The 19,289-nt window shown below is 35.9% G+C and overlaps 1 protein-coding gene across 2 annotated transcripts in view; it reads left to right on the top strand.

Moving 5' to 3' along the window:
* Positions 1-19,289, top strand: part of Snx27 (sorting nexin 27) — a 311,819-nt gene that overhangs the window by 161,706 nt on the left and 130,824 nt on the right. The window lies entirely within an intron of this gene.

The raw sequence follows: 19,289 nt of genomic DNA, 5'->3' as shown, positions 1-19,289 counted from the left end.
GTTTTAGTTGAAAAGAGTTCGAAATTGTTCACCAGTTATTACAATAGCGAAGATTACAGAAGGAACACATTTTTATAGTTAAAACAAGTAACGGCATGATGTATAATAAAAAGAAACACTATAATAATAATAATAATAATAATAATAATAATAATAATAATAATAATAATAATAACCAAAGCAAAGTTTTATAGCCTATGCAAAATTCACGTTTTAAATGACTACAGTAGTAATATTCTTTTTGAATGATTCATTGGCCGACAATGTTACTGCATTTTTGCACATATAAACATGGTGCGAATTAAGATTTCTGATGAGAGGGGGGGATAGAATCCTAGATAGAGAATACCATACATAAAATAATAATAATAATAATAATAATAATAATAATTATTATTATTATTATTATTATTATTATTATTATTATTATTATTATTATTATTATTATTGAAGGGTCCAGAGTCATAGTGGGCCAAGCGCCATTTATTAAAAACGAAGAAAGCAAGGGTTAAAGTTAAGTGAATATCATAGTTTAATGAAGATTGGCATATCACTTAGTTTTAATGTGTATACTTTATATTACTTGCTATATGTTTTCATTGAAATATGGTAATAACTTCATTTTAAGCCTTGTTTTCTACGGTTTTAGTAAATGGCGCTTGGCCCGCTATGGTTCTGAATCCTTCAATTATTATTATTATTATTATTATTATTATTATTATTATTATTATTATTATTATTATTATTATTATTATTGCTGTTGATATTACTGTGGTGAAATGTAAGCATTGAAAGTTAGAATAATATAGTAATGAATGAAACTGGATTACACTTTTACGGCGCAACGCTTGGTCGCGATGAGTTGCTTGTTTTGCATCTTGATAATAATACGAGTAATTACAGTATATCCATGAGTAGGCTTAAGGTAAAATGTGTAATTTCTAAGTTATTGATTGTTGCCAGCTTTCCGGTAATGATAATACATCAATATTATTTTCTTTGCTTACTTCATACCTACTTTATAAAGTATATTCGTATTAAAACAATTATATTTTGTATTAGGCTAATATGAATTTATGGGAGGGGGTAACTTTCAACAGGGGGAAAATCCCCCCCGTTAATTCGCACCCTACATATAAATGACATTTTAATGAAATATTTTAATGCATTAGTTCATATTTCTACAGCATAATGCATCTTAGTGACGTTTTTCATTTTTAAAACCAGTAAGCCAGTAACGCGTACTGGGGAATATTGTTATTAGTACGTAGTAATCTTACAAAGTCTGCAACCGCGCCCATTTAGTTTCTGCAGTGTGTATGTATCAGCGTCTTATAAAATATAAATACTTTTCAATGTACGAAACCTTCACCGATAGATGTAGAAGTTTCACACAGTATGCTTTCTTTAAGCCTACGTATTGTTAAAGAAGAGAATGTGATGCATAGTCATCATGTTTGTCTTGTTATATTAATTGTGTTGGTATTTTGTAGCGTACCGTAAATAAATTTCTGTGCATATTTGCATAATAGGCCTACTGATATTTTAGACTTTTTTTTAACTTAAAACATCTAGTAATGAAGTGCTTTCTTATAAAATATATCTTGTCCGACATTTTCCTGTATATTATTGCTATTGAAACGTCGTTTTCGCTAAAATATAGAATTGAATATTGTTTTGATCTATAATACAAATTATGTATAAAATCGGCCGAAGTAGTAGAAGTTACTACTATAAGGAACTTACAGGAATGAGATTTGTATAAGAACTTTTAAACAAAATGTTTAAGATATTTGACAGCTGGTATGTCAGAAAAAAGGTAACAAATTATGTAAGCATATATGAACTTTCAAGGACCACACTCACACGCCTCCATGTTATGGTTAGATCCGTGTACCGTTATTCTCCATTACGTAACAAGTCCCCATCGCTTTCTTGAAACATAAGTATGTGTGCCATTTCAACACCGTGTGTTTCTAAAGTTTTTGCCGCTTTGACATGTGAAGTTCAATTGAGATAATAACGGAATGCTGTTATATTCTAATGGCAATTTAAGGACACCGGATAGTACCCGCAGTTAAGTTGTATTTCCTAGTAAAGACTGTAAATATTAAAGTTATAATATTTTCACTTTACTAAGGTGAGTTAGAGAAACTTTTGCAATTCGTTACACAGACCTCAAGTAACACATACAGATGAGAGTTAAATCTGTGTTGCAGGTTTCTGTATTTTTAATAATACATTTGTGTTCTGTGGAGGTGGTGTACGGTGTACGATCATCCTCTCCTCCTCTTCTTCTTATAGCGGCTGTTATTCGCCAGGTGTCATGGTACATTGGATGATAGGATGTGCGCAGTGGAAGACTTTTAGAAATAAATAGTGTGAATTTGTATAACAGATATAATTAACAAACAATGGATAACAATATTACATGAATGATAAATGAAATAACATGTAGATATGAAATTAAGTGAATGAAGATATTACAAGTTGATCTGGATAACCAGTAAACCATGGACTGAATCGTGGAGACTTTAACTACACTGGGCGAACATACTTACAAGTCGTAATACAATCTGATACACCCATTTCTCAATAATCAGTTGCTGACCTATTAAGCATTTAGTCGTTGAAACATTCTCTCAATATATATATATATATATATATATATATATATATATATATAAACCTCAACATGAACGCCTAGTCAGTATGCCAACTCATAACACATGCCCCATTCAATTACAGATAACATAAAATCAGATTAACACGTCAACTCAGTATTTGACAAAGAATTTACCCAATACAAACTGTCACACGACTGATCACTATATAAATTACCAATTCCACATATGTTTCACATAAACTGTGCAGATAGCATTAACAATAATCTCCGTAACTTACAATCAAACAATACCAGAGAGAGAGAGAGAGATACGATAAATGATAAGTAACCGACGATAATCTCAAATACAAATAGTCGTTTGAATAGCAACTGAAACTCAATGCACTCGATTCCTGAATACCAGCGTGGAAACCAATAATAACCAATATGGAGTAGCAAGTACTAGAATAGATAACGAGGCCCATACTATCCTAGTTCATTACACCGTCTATTACGATGTAAGCCAAGAGATCGTAATCACTACGCTATCACCTAAACCGTCTTGGAACTTCAATACTACCTCACATATTAAAGTTAAATCTCTTCACGTAATCCCAATCACTTAACCCAAGACGTATCATCAGCGAGTGATTTCCATACACGATCCACCACGATATCTCTAACACATACAACCAAAAATGACAATATCACAACCCAAATTTGCCTACTCCAATAATAACAAATCTGATACAACTTATTGCCGCACTAAATCCCAAAATATATTTCAAACAAGATTTCATATAATCCGTAAATACTCAAGTGAAATATAATGATACACTATTCTCGAATAATCTAACACGACGAACTTAAGTTAGAAGTGTAGAATACAATTCGAGCTCTACTTCCTGAGTGCACGTCGATTGCCTGAATGAATTTGTCGCTACGCTGCCTGGCTCCTGAGTAGTGTTATCGGTACAAGCTCCGACTCCTAGGTAATGTTGTCGATACGGGCTCCGGGTCCTGAGTAGTATAGGATATAACTGCGCGTAGCCAAGTAACCTCGCTTTCTCTCTCTCTCTTCGTCTGACGTAACCAACCGGCCAATAGGAAAATTTGGATAAGAAAATGAAGGAAATAGTAGCGCTATCTATGACATATCGTCTGAGAGCACTCTGTCGGGCGAAGTGACGTACTAGATGGACAACTAGCATGTCGAGCACGGCTCAGTCCCACCCAAGCGACCCGGGTGGATCGTGGAATTTGTGGTGGGCAAAACAGGCGTTGCAGAGGTTTTTCTCGGGGCGCTCCCTTTCCCTCTATTATTCCATCAACACTCTTCACCATCCTCTCATTTCATTTATCATCTGCAATAGTAAAAATTGACTGGTGTGAAGTTTTGGAGATAGTACGGGTTTCCCATGCTGATAAGGGAAGGGAGCGCAACATTGAAGATGTTGATGAGATTTATAAACCACTAAGTGTTATTGGAAAAATACTTCTTTGCTAAGAAATAATAAACTCAATTCAAAAGAAGCCAAGCCAAAATAATATTTTTGTTATACATGTAGGCCTAAGTTTTAATTTCTTCAATAATTTCTTTCTTTTTTTTTTTTTTTTTTTTTGTTCCGTGATTAAAAAAATTACGTTGGGACTCCAAGGGTCTCTATGAAACTATTCGTCTGTGGATGGAACCTGGCTGTCAGCATCGAATTCATGAATGTCACCCGGGACACCCGTCGAATTTGGGTAATCATCGCATACTGTATCATCATATATACTCAGGGATATAGAAGTCATCGGATTAATGGTGGGCGCTAGAGGGACCATAACAAAACAATTCGTCTCATTCTTTCATAAATTTGGAGTCCCAATAACAACAATTAAGGAAATTTCTATGATAGCTTTGAAGGGTTCTCTGCAAATTTTACGGCGACACACAGTTGAATTTTCTAAGTCTATTTTTATCTGTTTTTTATTTTACTGCAAATTTTAATTATTGTAATACATTATCTACTGTAAATTTCAGTTTGTATACAAACTTCTTTTAAGACATTTTTTTAATGTCACATCTTATATGTTACTGTTTAACATTCTTTGTCTTTGGCAACCTCACCAAGTTGAGGAAGGTTAAAAATTAAAAATTAGGGCACACAATGGGCCAAAGGGAGTTGTGCAAACCAAGCTGAATACTGCGGTCAGTGTTTTCATGTCATCACTGATTAGTTGTTATCTCAAGTTGCCTGCGAAGAAATTACGTCTACTTAGACAAATATTTCCATCTCGCATATCATCATAAATGTTGTTATACAACAAACTACCGGTATTTTCATATTACTTTTTCTTTGGTTATTCAGTCTCCTGTCCAGATATACTCCAAACTAACATTAGACCATTTTCGAAAACACTAAATCTACAGATGGTAGAACTTACGCGTTGGGGGGTAATCACGACGCAAGTCTTCATGAAATATTGCAGTACAATCCATTGACAACGATCATCAGCCATTTCTAGATTAGAATTTCAATCTACGACGACCAAAGTTTCCAGCAGCGTCCATATTGTCCCAAATATCTAGTAACACGTATACTGATGTAGAGAGAGAAGAATATTTCCCCATTAGTTTATAACTTTGTCAATATGAATAAATAAAATTAATATGAATTCGGTCTTCAATGTAGGGTATATTTGAAGTGGTTGAACTCTCATTTATAATAGGAATAATTGTTAATTAATGCGAAACACGTGGGCGAATAATGTCAGAGAATAGCGTGTTCTATTTGTTTTCCTGTTCCCGTGTGCAGGGAATGCAAGATCGCTTGAGATTGGATATTGGAAAGTTTTAATACCAAACATAATATTTTTCGCGGTTTTTGACCTCATCCCCTGTCACTATAGGCTAGTAGTTGATGAGTTACGGCGAACGCTAATCGATATAGTAAAAATACTCGATACTTGTTTATAAACTCAGCATTGCTTTGAAATATGGACATCATGAAAGTTGCGCCTTAGCTGTTACGTACGACACGTAGTACGGAATTTAGGCTTAAGTTCTTCAAATTCAATACAACATAGAAACTTACATACAGTTTATCTTCTCATCCAGTCATCTTTGTATCTTCGTATTAAAGTAATTGTTTGCATATTGGATTATGAATTTAATTTTATTGACATATGAGGGTGAAATAAGATCCCCAGTCCATTGAACTTCATAGGGCACAATCGTGAACACTGCCGCTGCTCCACGTTGTACAACGGTGGTAGGTAGCATATCCGTTACTAAATACCTTGTTGTAGGGCAAGGCACAAACGAAGGATAACAGGTTCGTTACTCGACCTTGGCAGCGTTTCTTCATTGAATCTCTTTTACCTCTTTTAATCCGCATTAGAGACTTGGCCCAATGCCCATGTTACATATTTTTCGGTCTAACCGTTTTGCGAAATTGGAAGTTCAGAATGTTTAAGTGGATAGTAATCCATGCTGTGATTTTACCTAGGTTATGGTTTTCTTTTAATATTCATCTCCGATGGGTATTAGTTATTAGCTTACTACAGTGATGTCAACGAGAGCGCAAACGTGCTCAAAGCCCGTATGTGCTGATCAGAGCACGTATGGCATGCAGGTACAAGTCACTAGTGAACACAAGGGTTGTACATACACATTGACGAAGAAGTCGTTCAGTAATTTCAGGCTGACTGGACTCTTGACTTTTTATGTAAGTGAAAGATGAGGTGATGCTCTTTGTTGGTTTGTGGAAATTATTTAGTTACAAAGACAAGCAGTATCGAACGCCTGAAATTATTAGTTCATCTACAGAATGATATATTCAAATTAGTTTGTTTTTATTGAAATTAAATAGTAGTAAATGTATGTGAAGATGTATTGTAGAGCTTCTTCCTCACAGCATTGTATTTATGTTTACAGAATAAAATACACACAAAAGTGTGTGCTGCTAATGGCGTAGACTAGTTACATGCCAGTTACGAGTTGTGTCTATAAATTGTCTAGATTTTCGTACATAAATTTTCAGTTTGGCGATGTCTCTTACCATTACGATATCCTTTGGTTAAGCCAAGAAAAAGTTCTGTCCAGGTATTTTGAACTGCGTAAATATTTATCAGAATTCGTAATAGAAAAATAGAGTCCTTCCAGAACTAGTTGACTCTACATGGATCGAGGAACTTAACTTTCTGAAGGATATATTCGAGCATCTGAACGTTTTGAATTTAGATCGCAAGAAAAGAATCAATTAATTTGTGTCGACAGATATTAAAAGCTTTCAAATGAAGATTTCATTGTGGATGTCACAGATCTCACAACACAATATTTATAATTTCAACGCCTTCATTCATTGAACATCTGTTCAGCAGTGTAAAATACTGCAATGTTTTAAAAAATCTCTGGGAAGAGTTCCATAGACGATTTAAGATATTGACCTGCTCCAGCCCAAGTTGGATTTGTTTTCTGATCCTTACTCATCAAACCCAGAAAATATATCCACACAGTTACAATTGAATACCTGAATTGACAAACATCCCAAGTCCAAAATTTACCGAATTCGACTTTTTACCTAACAAGTTGTATTTTACATAGTCTATCATTCTGCGAAAAAGAATATCCTATGTCCGACTCTAAGCCTGTGTTTTTGGATTATACAAATATTTATTTCAATACTCCTAATGCAAGCCTATATACTTTCTTTGCGGTCCTGAAAAATTTACTTCAATAGACTTGGAATGTTAGCCATTTCAGGTCTTCCATTAGAAATTATTTTGCTGCAGGAAACATTTCACCGGACATAAGAAGGCTGATGTCGGCAAAAATCAGAAAAGCACTTCTGAATTACGCGAGAAATCTGGAATTAAAATTTGTTTCTAGAAGTGCGATGATGCTCATATAGGTAGTACATGATTATTTAATAACAATAATTAGGTTAATTATAGGCCTCATCATGTAAAACTGCTTAAGTTAATGAGAAGCTAGGTTTATTATTTGTTATATCCTGCTATTTTATAATTAAATGTATTTATTACAGAGGTACATTGTGCAAAATATGTTTTTATTTCTTGTTTTCTTTTATGAGCGTAACACATTATCTATTACTGAAGAGCAGTTTAATTCATCTTGCAGTGGTAGGCCAAGTAGTGGTAGAGTTCATTTTGCTCACCCCTTTCTTTTTCAGTGCTACTGGCTGCAGAATAGATTCATTGGAACCCGTGAGCACTTGAAGCACGTAGAGTCTTTCACGTGCTCTGACCTTGACATCCCTGGCTTACTACAAAAGAAACTGTGAAGTGTTGTTCATTGCTCAGCATAGATGTCGTAGATTTATGGATCCAGAGTCTGTGCTATTGGAAGCGGCGAAGCGCCTTCCGTCCCCGGTCTGTAAATAAACAACCCGTCTCGTCCCCGGCTGAAATATGTTTCGTTAATCCAGGAACCCGTCTCGTCCCCGGCTGAAATATGTTTCGTTAATCCAGGAACCCGTCTCGTCCCCGGCTGAAATATGTTTCGTTAATCCAGGAACCCGTCTCGTCCTCGGCTGAAATATGGTTCGTTAATCCAGGAACCCGTCTCGTTCCCGGCTGAAATATGTTTCGTTAATCCAGGAACCCGTCTCGTCCCCGGCTGAAATATGGTTCGTTAATTCAAGAACCCGTCTCGTCCCCGGCTTAAATATATTTCCAATTCCAATTCTCATGCATCGATTACTCGTATACACGAAAATTCAGAATCTTAGTCGACCTGGTTGGCGAATTGGTATAGCGCTGGCCTTCTATGCCCAAGGTTGCGGGTTCGATCCCAGGTCAGGTCGATGGCAGTAGATTTACTGGCGTGTAAAAGAACTCCTGCGGGACAAAATTCCGGCACATCCGGCGACGCTGATATAACATGTGCAGTTGCGACCGTCGTTAAATAAAACATAACATAACACTTCAGAATCTTGGTATGTCAAATGACTATAAAGAAAAGAATTGAAATTGGGGCATGACAGAGGTGGTGCTTTGGCCTTGTGTACATAGATCCATCTGAGGCTGAAGAATGTTTCGCCTTCGATATGCTACCACTCGCGCCAAATGATCAACGATTGGCGAAATTTGAAGAGTGACGAACACTTATTTGTTTCCGTTTTCTTTATTCCCACCTACAATATGGGCTGATTATTCTGCTGCACTGACCAAAACTACAAATCGTTGTTCCTGCAATAACTCCTATGTGCAAAATATAATTTTTTTCAGTTGGAAGAAAAAACAGTTATTCATTCTATGGCAGTGGTACATAGGAGATTGTGAATTCTTACATTTTCGAAAGAAAGAAATATTATTACAGATAGGAGATTTTATTATTTGCTGTATAACTATTTAAGTTATTTAATAGAGCAAAAATCTGAAAGTCGATAAATATGTTACATAGGAGTTATTGCAGGAACAACGACGAAATGCTTGTGAATCCTTTCATTCACACCTTGCCAATGCTTTCTACTCTCCACATATTCCACAGCCACGTTTATAAAAGCTCTATTTGACTTACAATCAGATACGTATGTTTAGTGCAACAACATAAATGATCCTTTTAAACATCCGCTTCATATCCACAAAAAGTTGGATTTATCAGAAAAGTACCTGCTCACCTATAAGGATGGGGAATACTCACGCCTGCAATTTGTACGGATAATGTTGTATATTACAGTAAAATGAGACCTTGTTTACTTTTAAGCATGTGACTTTAATTTATTTTTAAGTAATTTTATTATTTGATTACTTTATTTTTATAAAATGAACATTATTTTACTAATGAAAGACAAACTTTTTAATCACACCAACCTGCAAAATGGTTGCGCAGTCCCAACTCTGCACAAGGTGGGATGAAATATTTTGTCTTTACCTGGTTTCGCCTCTTCTTACACACCCGAGACGAGTTGGGCTATAGGATTAACACTCCGAGAATTAGGTGGGGACGAGTTGGACTATTGCAATAACGCACCGAAAATTACGTCGGGACGAGTCGGTCGATTCTGGGACGAGACGGGCTGTGCCCATTGGAAGTCACACGTCGAACGGATGCTTCCAAGCAGAATACCTAAACAGATTCTGTCTTTTACTGCACGAGGTCATAGGAATTTGGGACGTCTTGTGAAGCGTTGGAAGGAGACCGTATCGTATCCATTAGGGTCTAATACTTGAGCTGCACATTATGATGATGATGATGATGATGATGATGATGATGATGATGTGTGGTCTGGTAACCGCATCGAAATAATTCCAAATGTATATAGACTCGATATAAAAATTAAAAAAAAGAAAGAAAAAGAAAAATAGGCAATCAGTGATGCTATTTTGGAAACAGTACAGATACGGAATTAAAATTTGGAGAGAGTCTTGATGGGAGTCCAACTATAGTAGGGATCAATTTTGCGCGACTGTTCACAAGCAGCATATACACAGGGGCTCTTGTTTACTGCACATGTGCAGTGTGTTGTAAGCAAAACATACAATAAAGGAGCTCCAAATTTTATTTTCATATCTAGGCTATATTAGAATTATTCAAGGACCGTCTTGTAGCTCGCTCATTAGTAAAGCCCGGATTTCTAAGCAAGATGCATATTCTTTTCCACACTTTTAAAGGTTAGCAGAAACGTTATACTTCGTAAGACGCACATAGATAAGCAGTTTTAACTATGCTTATTAGCGCTTATAATTGTTTACTTCGCAGGAAAACGTTTTTGCTTGCTTATTTTACGATTTTTAATTAAAACAGCATAGGCCTATTTTACTCAAAACTGTAATTTTAAAAGTGCATATTTCACTCCTAGCCGTCATTTATCACTGACTCCCTTTTTTTTATATATATTTTTTTTTTTTTTTTTTTTTTTTTTTTTTTTTTTTGCTAATAAAAAATTATTTTCAGTCGAATGCGTCAGAAAGCAATGCCCAGGATGTTGTGAAATAATACTGCGTAGTTCTAATTAGGGGAGAACCTTGGGATTCCCCGCCAAGCTTCTGCCATTAGGCAGGTCAATCGGTTATCGCACTTATCGCGTTATCGGAATGTGCATGGATAGTTCCAAGCTGCAGTGTGCAAGTTGTGCAACACGCGTTGGTTCAATAAGGTGTGTGTATGATCGCTATTGTAGTTAAGAAATGCCGCCCACAAAAACCTCTCAATCAGCATTCTTACGCAAATGCGTAAATGAGTTTGGAAGTAATATTTTCAGTGAGGACGGCAGTGTCTTATTTTGTTTGGTGTGTGAAAAGAGTGTTTCTGCGAAGAAAAAATATAACAATGTGCAGCATATTAATACAAAGCGGCATAAGGAGAGATTTAAGAATAAATCTAAGTTAAACCAAATACTGTAGATACTAATACCGGAAAGCTGGCTCTCATATGTGCGACATCGACTAACAGCGCTCCAAGCGGAAAGGTTTGAATAAGTTGACGAGAGGGTCGGCCGTGCGAGAGGAGATCGAAACATTTCTTGTGTTGCCTGCAGCGAGTTAGAAGTAAGAATAGTTGCCTGTCTAAGAAGCTGTGATGCTAGCAAATATGATTACAATATAAAATGTTTCGAAATATAATATTGTAAGCTTTATAAAGAGAAGGCCTGATGGCCTTAACTACACCAGAATAAATAAAAAAATAAATAAATAAAATTTATCTCGTTACAGATAACTTGGAGAATACTAGAACTCCTAAAAGAGAAAAAATTTCGTTTGAGAAAAAAAAATACCTTTCTTACTAACAAACTTAAGGAATGCGCAGAAAATTATGTCAAAACAAAGGAAACTCATTCAAACCCTAAGAGCTGACGTACAAAAATTGAAAAAATCTCATTCATCTTTAGAATGTGTACAATTGCTGGTAGAAGATTCATTTCTTAAATCTCAGTTGAAGCTAAGAAAAAGAAAACTTAATGGGAAGGCGATATACCTAGTATGACAAAAATTTCGCACTGGCATTGCATTATGCTTCACCGAATGCATATCGATACTTGAGGAAGACTTTCTGTCTGCCGACTATTCGCTCCTTATGTAATTAGCTGCAACAATTGAGTGTTGGTCCAGGTTTCAATGAGACAATAATGCAACTTCTTAAGATAAAATCGAGAATATTATTTTAATGTACCGGAGTACATACGATATTTCCATGCAGATATTCTGTGTCATCATACGATGAAAGAGTAATGGAACGGAGAAAAATTCTCTCCGGCGCCGGGATTTGAACCCGGGTTTTCAGCTCTACGTGCTGATGCTTTATCCAGTAAGCCACACCGGATACAACCGGAATTTTTCTCCGTTCCATTACTCTTTCATCGTATGATGACGCAGAATATCTGCATGGAAATATCATATGTACTCCGGTACATTAAAATAGTATATATGATATGCGTAAATCACTTCGTGATTTAAGACGGCGCTTATTCCGTCGGATCCCGGCCAACTAGTCACTCATAACGAGTGCACCTCAGCACATGTGTGGACTTCGGTCCTACGTTCATAGACATCTATGACGTAGTGCAGAGGGCGGCCACTAGAGGGAATCCAAGAGTTAGAGCTTAATCTGAGACAATTCTGTCCGGCGCCGGGGTTGTATCCGGTGTGGCTTAGTGGATAAAGCATCAGCACGTAGAGCTGAAAACCCGGGTTCAAATGCCGGCGCCGGAGAGAATTTTTCTCCGTTCCATTACTCTTTCATCGTAAAATCGAGAAGTCTGACACCAGCTCAGAGAGTTGTTTCCATTGTACTTGACGAGATATCTTTGAAACAAAGTTTCTCGTATGATGCAAAATCAGATTTATTCGATGGCTTTGTAGAATTTGAACCGTACGAGAGTCAAAATGAAACAAAAAGTGAAGAATTGAAACCCTCAAATCAGGCTTTAGTATTTACGATTAGGGGCTTGCAAACCAACTACAAGCAGATAATAGGATATTTCCTATCTAATAATTCCACGCCCGGTGATGTTCTAAAGGATCTTCTTTCCGAAGCCATCCGCGAGTTTAGGAAATGTGGCTATTTTCCTAAAGTAGTCGTTAGTGACCAGGCAGCCAGTAATATTAGAATGAGGAATTTATTGGGATGCGAGGTTGATAAACCATTTATTGAAATAAATGGAGAAATTGTGTACTTCTTCCATGACACACCACATCTCCTAAAGTCAGTACGCAATAACTTTAAGCGGCACGACCTTTCGTACAAAGATGAAGTATACAAGTGATAACATGTTGTTGAACTGTATAATAAGGATAAAGATATTAATCCTCTATTATGCCAAAATTTGAGACAAAAACATATAGAACTTTCACCTTTCTCGCCCATGAGGGTTTGTCTGTCTGCACAGGTGCTAAGTCATTCAGTCAGCAAGGCCATAAAAACTCATGTGTCGTTTCAGTCACTACCTGAAGAAGCTCTTCAAACAGCTGAGTTTATAGAGCTAGTGGAGCGTGGATTTGACTATTTTAATTCATCGACCATGAACGATGATAAATCCTCACGCAGGGCTTTACAAACTACTTCTTGTCATTGGACGACTCTACAAAAACTGGAAAGTCTGTTTTCAAAAAGGAAAATTCTGAGCGAAAAAAGGACAAACCCTCCATGCTTTAAGTGTTGGAACAAAATTTTAACTTTCGGTTCCTGCTTGTAAAACGTATAACACAAGACTGTACTGAAAATATTTTCTCTGTCGTGCGTTCTAAGAGTGGTAATAACATTACCCCTGACAGCTGTAAATTCAAGTCTACCGTCAGAGGAATTATGAGCTGCCAGCTCTTAACACCTTCAGAGAAAGGCAACTGTGAAATTGAAGTCAGTGATTTTTTAGTTACGAAGAAGGAGATTGAAGAAAGTTCATTTAGAATCTGCAGTGATTATCCAGCAACAGAAAACAGTTTTGTAGGAACTGCTGAACTTGAAGAGGACAATCATGATCAGTGTATGATTCCAGATAATGCACTAACATATGTGACAAGGTGGGCTTGTAGCAGAATACCACATGAGACATGCAAACTGGAACTAGCTAGTTTCAAATCTGAAAACTTGAGAGGTATTTATCAGCACATTGCAAATAAAAAGTATGACAGTGCTGATTTTCTAATTCCCACAAGTTATTCAGTTTCTTTATCTAAAATTATTCGATCAACATTTCACACGCACTTCAAAAAATTATTTCATCAAGCAGACAAGGTGTAAAAACCAAGATAATGACCCTTATTTTTGAACAAATAGATCAAACTAATTCGGTATGTAAAGACTGTAAACATGTTTTCGTTAATAAGTTCCTTAACGTAATGATCAATTGTTTTGTAAAATATGAATGTGGCAGAATAAGTTGTACAACAGTGATTGGAAAAAAGAACAGAAAGGCTAAAAAAGTAATGCATCAGTAACCTGGAGAATAGAGAGCTAATAGGACAATTAAGTATGCACTGTAGTTTTAATGTTGTTTTTCACCAATGAGATATCTCTTTTAAAACATCTTATAATATTATTATTAGCACCATAATGTTAGTTCAATAGTTATGGCAATTAAATTAACGAGAATGTAAATCTGACCGTTCTGTAATGATTTCTTTAGCTCTCATGTAATACTGTATAGGCCTACCACAATTCCTCCCAACCCCTCCTAGATATGTATGCAATCAAATACTGTAGAGAGCTTCGTATTGTATTTGAAGCAATACATATTGGAAGCATTGTTCAAACCAAGCCGCTAGACAGCGCTAGTGTTCTCGTGTCGCCGCCCGACACCATGTTAATCGCGTTGCTTTCCGGTATTAGCTCTCTACAGTATTTGGTTAAACCAGTAACTGATTAAAACCAATGTGGATGAACAATCGAGTTCTAGTGATACATTTTTCAATAATAATAATAATTCAATAAGTTAATAATAATAATAATGTGAATTTTATTAGTAACAACAATGTAATTTATTAGTCACAACAATAATTCTTTTCTACAATTCGCCTTAAACGCTCTCGTCAACAATTGGATTTTCACTCAACACAGTATTCGTTATAGCACTCCACCGACGACAATGACAATTTACTTGGACTAGTACGAACAACAATGAACTGTTAATCTTAACTAATATTTACAAAGCACTATTTACAAATCAGAACTATCAGTTCTCAGTTCACAGTTCTTCTAGCTCAGTCACTCGAGTTCACAGTATCTCGAACTCAGGTCCCTCCAACTGCGGTCCACTGCACTCGAACTCAGGTCCCTCCAACTGCGGTCCACTGCACTCGAACTCAGGCCTTCAGATGCTGATAGAGTTGCGGACGCACACTCGAGTCGAACTCCGGTACACAAGACTGGCTTGCTTGCTCTGGCTTTCTCACTGACTGGCTGACTAATCAACTGAAAACTACTGTCGTTCCTTCGCGACCGTAATTTATAACCACAGCGACGTAGCCTCGAAAGTTCGAATTCGCGAGTCATCCACTTCGACGGATTTCTCGGCCTCTCTAGGCAAGCAGAAGATGCGCACGCAAACTCCCTCTCCACTCTCTCGCCGCGCGCCGTCCCAAAGTGCTCCGCGCGATCTTCTCTCTTGCGGGACGCTGGTCGTGAGTTCGAATCTCACGTCGCTGTCACAATAATAATAATGAGATAAGAGTTCTACGAAACAAATAATTTATAATATTTCCGTATATTCGTTTTTGCTTATTTTCATCATTTTTCGTGCTTATTTTACTGTATTTCCGTGTATTCGCTTTTGCTTATTTTCACCATTTTTCGTGCTTATTTTACTGTTTGATTGTGCTTAGAAATCCGGGCTTTACTCATTAGTATGGCAATAAATGGATCAGTCTCAGTTCATTTGGACTAACTCGCTCGAAAGATCCATTGGGAGTTTCAGTCGTTTGGACAGTTTGGAACCCAAACAAGCTCAGAAACTCACTCCCCTGTAAGCTTATTTTGTCCCATTTAATGGCATTGTTGTCAAATCTGTCGCTTATAGAATAAGAACAAGATTATCAAATCGCTCCAACTTTAATAAACTAACATAAAATGTCGTGTTTTCTGTATGTTTTATTTATAAACAATAAAACATACTTTTTGTTGATATTAATTAATTAATTAATTTTGTAATATAAATAGTAAAATAATAATGATAAGTTAATAATGCACTTAAAGAAATGAAGTTCGAAATGAACAAAATGAATTACTTTAAACTATTTAAATCCCCGTACACAGTAAAAATGAAACAAGAGGATATATTGTCTTAATAACGTCTTATGCCCACACTACAATAGTAACAAGTATATAATTTGATAAAGAAGAAGAAACTGTATTTTTTATTCTGTATGCACATCGTTGTTTTATTTTATAACTTAAATGTCTCTATGAAGAAACAGTGAAACCAAAGAACAAATATATTTAAAATAAAGATATTTTCTGGTAATAACATGTGCTCTTACTATAAGAGCAAGTTGCATTGAAATTTAATGAACTAGAAGAAAACTAGTAGATTTTCGTTATATTTCCGAATTGTTAAATATTAATAAGACGATATTAAGCCGAAGAAAACAATAAGATGTGATTAGAGTGAACGTTCCCTTTGAAAAGTCCCTTTAAAATTGAATATTTTAATTGAACTGATAATTACATTGTTGGACTTTAAAAAATAATACTTCTCTTGAAATATGTTTAAAATTAATACAAAAATCTAACTTAAGTTATATCTCTTTTGGGGACTTGTGGCAGCCCCTACAAAATGAACTTTTTCTATTCAAAGATCCTACAAGCTGGTGGGATATACGTATATGCATTCTGGAGAGCGAAATTGAAATATGCACAGACATACTCTCTCAGAATTCTAAAAAAAATTACGTATTGAAGCAACTCCTTCCATATGGGTAATAATGGCACATAGCTGTACCTTGAATAATGAGGCATTGCTTTTCTAATTGCAGTTACAGGACGTTGCTTTGATACTGCACATAGTGTTATAGGAAAATTGGCAGGAAACCTTGATAACAATTTATAGATAGCAGTCACAGATGTTTTACACTCACTTTTTTACAAACGGCGTGATTGATTTTTATAACATAAGCACTACAACATAAATGGTGATTACTATGAATAAAGAGTATGTCATCTACATGCTCATCATTGTCATCATTGCCGATGTTGGTTTGTTGTAAGTAAGAATTCAGAACTCATTACTACCTTTTTGTTGTATACACTCTTCTGGTTTTATTCTGTACGTTCACAACTCTCATTCATATTAATTCACGAAATTACACAAAACAGCTACACAGAGATTTTTGCGTTTGAAGGCAACACTATGTGTTGTGGTCTTTGCTGTAGTAACTTAGTAACTGAATGTAGAGCACTCACTTTGAGCGAACGGGTGAATGGGACTCGAAACTGTCCGTCCATTTCAACGCCAAATGACTTGTGTTTGGATTGGGTACCAATGTTTCATTTGTTTGAGCGCAATCCATTTAAAAACTAAGCTCTTTCGTGCCGATAGCGGAGAATGAGCTAAATCAGTGTCCCGTACTCGCTCGTTGCACAGTAGGGTGGAGTGAAAAGTATAGGGAAAATTTTTTTTGTTGAATATGAAATCGGCAGGGTGTGCAAAAGTTGTGTATTGATATAGCTATTATTCATTCAAAATCTCAAGTTTATATCTCAATTCTTTGATGCGCCCCAAGCACTGTGAAGTATAGAACAAATATCGGAACATCAAACGGCAAAACTTTTTTTGTAATAATCTGCAAATTACTATTTCAAAGCATATTTCAAGTCCTTTTAAACGTCTGATACATACACTTCACTTACAAATACTAATTTAGGTAATTACTACTAAAATACTCAATTTTCAAAAAAAAAATAAATAAAGAATTCTTCAATTTTAATGAAATAATTTTTTACTTATGACAGCCCTTGGACAAACGCGCATATTATAAATGAGTATATGAATATATTATACCATATTTAGTTAGTAATACAATTTGTGTAATGGTTTTCAACTTATTTTCCAAATTTCAAGGAATATATTCAGACTTTGTATTGAATGATTTCATTAGTGACCTTGATTGTATTCCTGCAAGAACAAAACCATGTCGACTGTTTTCCCCACAGACACTTTTGGATGTTTCTGTTATAAGGTGAACATAAATCTCAGTCGCTCGAGTGTGACATGAAAATTTGAGTATGTCAATGTTCATCTCCTGCCGTGAATGAATTACATCTAATATCTCTTCTTCTACATTCTGTGTTACTGGTGGTTCGTTTCTCTATGTTTCTTGCCAGTGAATGAGTTCAGTGTTATCCTTAACTTAAAAATTCACTTCTGGAACACGAAACATTCTTACCCTTAAAAATTATTCGGAGAATGTCTTGCTGGTATAATTTTTCTGAGTGCTAGCTGCTGAATGTCTCTTCTCTCATCATTTATCATCGATAAAAGAATCTTTTCAGCTATTTGTCTGAATAACTGGATTAATAATAGTCTTTGTTTCTTTAGGTAAATTTCGAGACACATTTATCAATTTCTAGAGGTGACGTGAACCTTCTGTTGACTTTGGTTCCATTTTAATGGAAAACCAGACTGTTGCATATACTTTAATAACATATGTTGCAAGTATTATGCGTTTCTCACAAGGTTTTTCTGTACTGATATAGAGTCTCAATATCCCGTTTGCTGTAGTCAACCATCTGGAATGAACGACTGGTCCTGGCTTCCGTGGTAACAAATCTGTGGCACAGACACCAGTTGATACAACTTAACATACATCATACAGATATTTATGGTCTGTACTTAGATCAGATATTACTTCTTCAGCTATGTGTGGGAAAGTCTTCACCTTTATAGGATTATATTTTACAAGAAGATCTTCACATTTCTTTATTGTTTTCCCAATTGGCCCAGGCAGAGACGTTGGGCTTACTGTGTTACCATCCATGCTCTGAAATAATTGTCTTAAGGGCAGGTCATTAGTATGAAGAAGACAAAAAAAGCCATTGCAAAGGCCGATTCAGTTGCACTTCCAATACACGTATGACTCCACCTTTGACTCCAGCGTTCACATTTGTTCCATCACATCCTGTTGCTTTGAGGTTTTAGAAGGAAATATTTTGTTTATGGAAAAATGATAACATCTCTTGTAAGATAATTTCTGATTCACCACTTGGAACTATAATGTGACCTATGTATCTCGAATCTGGTTCTTGAGCAAGTGTGTAATGATCTTCCAACTAATTAATGCATGGAACTTGTAACCCTTCTTAATTGGAACTGTTTTCAGATATTTTCTTCTATCGAAGTACGATCCATTAAGAGGGCGGAAATTTTCAGCAAATCTTTCCATAGCTGCCTGTCTAAACTTCTTCCTTTCGGTCCACACCTGTGGAGTAACGGTCAGCGCGTCTGGCCGCGAAAACAGGGGCAAGTTACCTAGTTGAGGTTTTTTCCTGAGTTTTCCCTCAACCCAGTACGAGCAAATGCTCGGTACTTTCGGTGTTGGACCCCGGATTCATTTCACTGGCATTATCACCTTCATGTCATTCAGGCGTTAAGTAACTAGAGATGTTGATAAAGTGTCGTAAAATAAGCTACTAAAATAAAAAAAATCTTCCTTTCTTTGCGTACTTTAGGCTACTACAATCGATGACATTACTTGTTTCACCATCATATCAAACACCAATGTCTTGCAAAAGACCGCTAGCAAT

The sequence above is a fragment of the Periplaneta americana genome, chromosome 5 (assembly GCF_040183065.1).
Source record: "Periplaneta americana isolate PAMFEO1 chromosome 5, P.americana_PAMFEO1_priV1, whole genome shotgun sequence".
Lineage (NCBI taxonomy): Eukaryota > Metazoa > Arthropoda > Insecta > Blattodea > Blattidae > Periplaneta > Periplaneta americana.
This window is presented reverse-complemented; position numbering and strand designations above follow the sequence as displayed.